General features: G+C 40.6%; 1 pseudogene; it reads left to right on the top strand.

Moving 5' to 3' along the window:
• The first annotated feature begins 1,197 nt into the window (after positions 1–1,197).
• LOC145487368 (uncharacterized) lies at positions 1,198–2,280 on the top strand (annotated as a pseudogene).
• The last annotated feature ends 3,417 nt before the right edge of the window (positions 2,281–5,697 follow it).

Here is a 5,697-nt window from a genome sequence, read left to right as displayed (position 1 = left end):
TTTCCTCTCGGCCCTTCCAGCTGCGGTCAGACCCTTCAAGCCAGAGCCTGTTCACAGGCTATATCTGGGTATACGCCAAGGTTATCAATAAGCCAATTTTGATGTGATAAAATTCTAACTTGGCTGCGAGACTTGGGGGAATAAAACAAAAATAATCTTTATTCCTTCCTCATGTTCGATTTGGTCTAGTTTTTCGTTTATTCCCCAAGCCCTTACGCTGTGCGATTGATGGAGTCGAATTGATGAAACGCAACAAACAATTTATTGTACAAGTAATCAGATACAAAACTTGAACATGTTAATAGAATGATGAATAACAAACTGTAACCAAACGAACTCTATTACAGGATTTGCAATGTCAAATACATTATCTCAAAATTTAAAGTAAGTGGTTATATCTAGCATTTAAAGACCGTTTCAGAGGTTTTCTGTCTTTTAAACCTCTTTAAATATCAAAATATTCGCATAAGTGCATCATGTCATGACGATAAATCCGGAATTTTCTGGCCGTAAAATTAAATGCGACTGAGATAACTTGCCTAATATCACGTATCGTTCTCTTGCCGATAATCAATATAATACAGTGGCGGATACAGGGGAGGGGGGACGGAGGGCCCGGGCTCTCCCCCCGCCCCCCTTCTTATTTTGGGTAAAAAAAAACCGCACAAGAAAGAATAGCCGACAGGGCAAGCAAAAAAACAAAAAACGGGCCACCCCCTTAGCTCAAGGTCTGGATACCACCACCCCCCCCGCCCCGCCCCCTTAGCTCAAGGTCTGGACCGCCACTGTAAGAGAGACAAGAGAGAGTGCTCGTAAACGGTGGATTGTGTATATCGTCACATTTCCTGTTTATCGACCCAAGTAGTATCTTTTCTATCAGAGGTCACTCCAAGGACCTGGGGAGCACTCTGACTGAAATGCAGTAAATCAAAATAAAGGCTGATAAGTCCATCCTATTTCTTAGCTAATGCCGTAATTTATCACTATTTTGGCTTCAGATTGACTATTAAATTTACTGAATATTACAGCAAAACCAATGAAAAGAACACACAATTGAAATTCCAATCCAAAATACGAAGTTACGTTCCATTGAGCGGGGGCTTCTGATGCTGACGTCATATTTTCAATAATCGTGACACTAACCTTCACCAACATCGTTTGCGCTAAACACGCAGCAGTTCTGATACCTGTTTTACAATGTCTTCTATTGTAACAGCCGTGGTTAAAGCGACTATTGGCTTGCTTGTGAATAAAGGCAGAGATAAGACAGCGGAGAAGCTGAAAGATGGTGATGTAACAGAACAAAAATTCCGTCAATTGATCGTCCGTGAAATCGATGATATCAAGTCTAAGTTGGATGGATTATCACGGAAAGATTTGCTAGCGAGTATCAGCTTCTTTGAGGAAGGAATCGGGTTTTTGTATGACGTTTTTGATAAGGCAAGGTCCAGAAGCGAGAGAGACGCGTCAACAACACAGGCAGCTTGTGATGAAGCATTTTCTCTCGCCGAGGAAATGAAGAAGTTGGAGCTTATTGACCTGGATGAATCAGCTACGAGGGCTCTTTCTGACGCAAAGAAGAGATTCGAAGATTCTTGAAGAAAAGCAACAGAAGCCTTTGGTAATGAAGCTCTAGAAACGTCTGACCGTATTCTAGCAATGCAATATCGAGTCATGGCGACAATACTAGAGAAACTAGACAATCCCGAGGACGCAATAGCACCATGTAGAGTGTGCGTTGAAGAACTGAACTCTTTGTCAGCAGTTCAGAATAGTTTTGATGTTCAGCTCAAGAAAGGCCTCGGGGGAGTATGGGCTGGGTTTGTTTGGTAAACACGAACGCAGACAAATCATTTCCAGTGTTTGCTACGTCAATCTTTCGTCTACGATGTGACGCAAACAGTCAGTAAAGGCGTAGATCCCTGGATTTGGCCTACTGTTGATGTCGGAGAAGACAAAGTTGATCCTTTGCGCGACCAAAGATTAACTGAAGTATTGCGTACGCACGGCATAGAACAGTGTTGTGTAACATTGTCATTTGGTCAGGAGGGTGAAGAGGAGCACAAGCTGAAGGAGCCAGTGTGTATTGCTACAAACTCCAGCGGACATTTCATTATCGGGGACCGCGACGATTGTACCTTAAAGGTGTTTGACAGCGGTGGTAAATTTGTAAAACATTTCAGTGTCTGTAGTGAAGTCGTGGATACAAAGTTATACATTCATGGTGTAGCCACAGATGTGCATGACAACATCTATTTATTTATTTATTTATTTATTTAACATTTCTTTATACACGGTTAAAAATCATCAGGTAATACTAATATTTAAAGTTATATATATATATATAAATTAATACTAATAAACTACTAATAAACAGTCCATGCTAAATACTAATTAATAAAAATTGAAGTAGTAAATCCTAATTTAAATATTAAACTAATCCTGTTTTCCATGAATGCCGTGTCTAACTTTGCTTTTAAATTGATTAAAGGATTTTATCATCCTGAGATTGCAGGGTAGGCTGTTCCAGAGAGTTGCACCACTGTAACTAAAGCTATTTTTCATATAGTTAGTTCGTGGATGAGGTACAACCAGTTTGTTTTTGGAATCCCTTAAAGAATAGCGCATTCCACTACGTTTTAGAAATTTAGACGATAGGTATTCAGGAACCAAGCCATTTAAAGATTTATATACCATTAAGGCTTTCTGAATTTGACGCTGGGTACACAAATCTTTCCAACCCAGTTGTCGTATTAGACCTTTGGCATCAGTATCATAACTAGAGGAAGTTAACACGCGAGCGGCGCGGTTCTGAAGCTTTTGTAGCCTGTCCGACAAAGTTTTACCGCTATTACCCCAGACAAGATTGCAGTAGTCAAAATGAGGTTGAATTAGAGCACTGTATACATAAAGCAGTGTAGCTGGTGGAACAAAAGGCCTAACTCGTTTTATGGCACCGATCCCAGATGCAATCTTTTTAGACAATTTATCAATATGGGTTTGCCAAGTTTTTCGTCGATCAACACACCGAGCGATTTGACTGAGGAGACACGATTTATTGGAACATTATTAATTGACAGCTCAAGTGTATCTGGAAGGGTACTCAATCTTTGTCTGGAACCAATCAACATAAATTCAGTTTTAGTCGCGTTTAAAGTAAGCTTGTTAGAAGTAAGCCATTTGTTTAAATTACTTAGATCGTGATTTAGATTAGACTGTATAGAGCTCAGATCAGCTCCCGCATATGTGATGTGGGTGTCATCAGCATACATCCTAAGCTGACATGATGATAAGCAGTTGGGCAAGCGTTAATGTAAATAAGAAATAATAGGGGACCTAGGATTGTTCCTTGAGGTACCCCACATTTTAGCGAACAGGTTTGAGAAAGAGAACCATTAACAAGACATCGTTGTGTACGGCTAGTTAAATATGAGTTGAACCAGTCAAGAGCTATTCCTTGAACTCCGTAAAGGTTCATTTTAGTTAAAAGAATTTCATGATCAACAGTGTCGAACGCTTTTTTTAAATCGAGAAAAACTACAGCATTAACATTTCCGCGATCGATATTAAACGCCCAACTATCGGTAGCTTCTAATAGAGCAGTAACAGTTGAATGCAATGCGCGAAAGCCCGACTGTTGTTTAGAAATTACGTCCTCTTTAGTTAGAAAGCTATATAGCTGGTCATACACGATACTCTCGAATACCTTAGCAATTACTGGAATGACTGAAATTGGTCGATAATTATTTAGATCAGATCGCTCACCCTGCTTAAACAACGGAGTAACTCTAGCACATTTCCGATCGTCAGGAAATATACCAGAAGTCAGATAAAGAGACCGAAATAAGATCAGCACATTCACGGATTAATCTAGCAGAAATGTTATCAAGGCCTGTTGCTTTAGATCTAGATAATTTGTTTAGATGAGAAAAAACAATATTACCGCTAGTTGGACAGAAATGGAATGTTTTGTTGTTACAAGTGATAAAGTTAGTGTAGCTCGAATCATCATTTTGACCTATTGGAGGTATTTCATTGGCAAGTCTGGGCCCGATTGTTGAAAAATGGTCATTAAAAGTATCTGAAATTTCACTAGAATTATTGATTACAACGTCATTTACTTTTAGTTCTTTCACAGTCTCATTGCTTTTACGGCGAGATGTAAGTTCATTAATTGTTTGCCAAGTTTTCTTAGAGTTGCCCTCAAATTGCATAAAAGCTTTCGAAAAATAAGATGCCTTAGCAGTTTTGATCCTATTATTTATTGAGTTTCGCAGCTTTTTATACTTTGCCCAATCGCATGGATCATTTGACTTCACAGCTTTTCTCTTGGCAGCGTCACGATCGCGCATACCTTTCTTCAAGTCTGAGTTGATCCAGGGTGCCTTATGTGATCTTATACGTTTAGTTCTAGTAGTATATGGTGTAGTCGACAAATACCGTTTCACAGAAGGAGAAGTATTTCCCCGTTTTGCAACCCCCAGCTTTAATACCGAAGCTCGCAAGCTCGCTTCGGTTAAAGCTGGGGGTTGCAAAACGGGGAACTGCTGAGTCCCTCTCTGAAACAGTATTTGTCGACTACACCATATACTACTTAAAACAACGGGGAGGAAGGGACACCAATTAGAAACAAACGAGCCCGCTGTTATACCGTCCGAGCATAAGCGATGCTTCGAGCAACAAACAAATGCGCGTGGCTGATGCGGGGCCGGAAAGAAAGTTGTGGAAAGCGGTGTGTGGGGACCTTGTGCAAGCAGCACAACTACCAGCTAAAGAAAGGGATGAGAATGCCGCCCCATGTCGGGTCTGCGGGGTCGGGGTGCAGTGCGCCTACCGGTTATGCAGGGGCTGTGGAGGGAAAACTGTAAACCAGCGGCTAATGCGGAAGGGCAAAAAAGCGAAGAAAGATTTCGATCTCGTTCTGCTCGAGCTGAAGGCAACACATTTAGAGAAATGAGGATACGTATTATACCGCAAGGAACCATGGCAACCGCGGAGTCAAGCAACACACAAGAAAGTAAACAAATCAAACAAATCAAAGAAAAAGTGCATCAAGAAATAGAAGAAAGCCCTTACTGCGCCAGAGCAGGAAAACTTGTAAAGGTGTTGCATTGCAAAAAATGCTACTTGTACGGCAAAAATTATTTTGATCCTTTTTGCTGTACGGGGGAAAAAACGGTCTTTGCCACGATTGCTACAAAAAAAAAAACATTTTCCACTATCTGGGATACCCAATTTATGACGTCCACGAGTACGACCGAGCCTTTATTAAATTTCATGAGACATAAGAAAACATCATCGAGATCGCGTGCAGTGTCACAAAAAACAGGTGAAAAAACGGGGGAGAAAAACCTTTTTTTTTAGCCAGTCAAAGCAACTGTAACAAACCAAAATGGCGGCGGTCTCTGTTTTCTGATGTCGACTGGGTTTCTTCAACAAAGTTTGAAATCGTAGTAGACATTGCCTGTTTCTACCGACAATTTAGCACCAAGATTCAAGATGAAGTTTGTTTTTTCTCTTTTTTCCATCGCATAAAACAACGAAACCGGCGCCCACACTAAAAAGGTTGAACCGTTCTCTTTTTCAAGTTTTAACACAACTGAAGGTCCGTATTTTTTCCGACCTTGGTTGTACAATGCAAGGACTCTGTACGTCCCCACTTTTATATCACGCCATCTAAGCGTTTCTTCTGGCTCT

Source organism: Orbicella franksi, chromosome 5 (assembly GCF_964199315.1).
Source record: "Orbicella franksi chromosome 5, jaOrbFran1.1, whole genome shotgun sequence".
NCBI lineage: Eukaryota > Metazoa > Cnidaria > Anthozoa > Scleractinia > Merulinidae > Orbicella > Orbicella franksi.
Note: the sequence above shows the minus strand (reverse complement) of the source record. Positions and strands in the feature narration are given on the sequence as shown.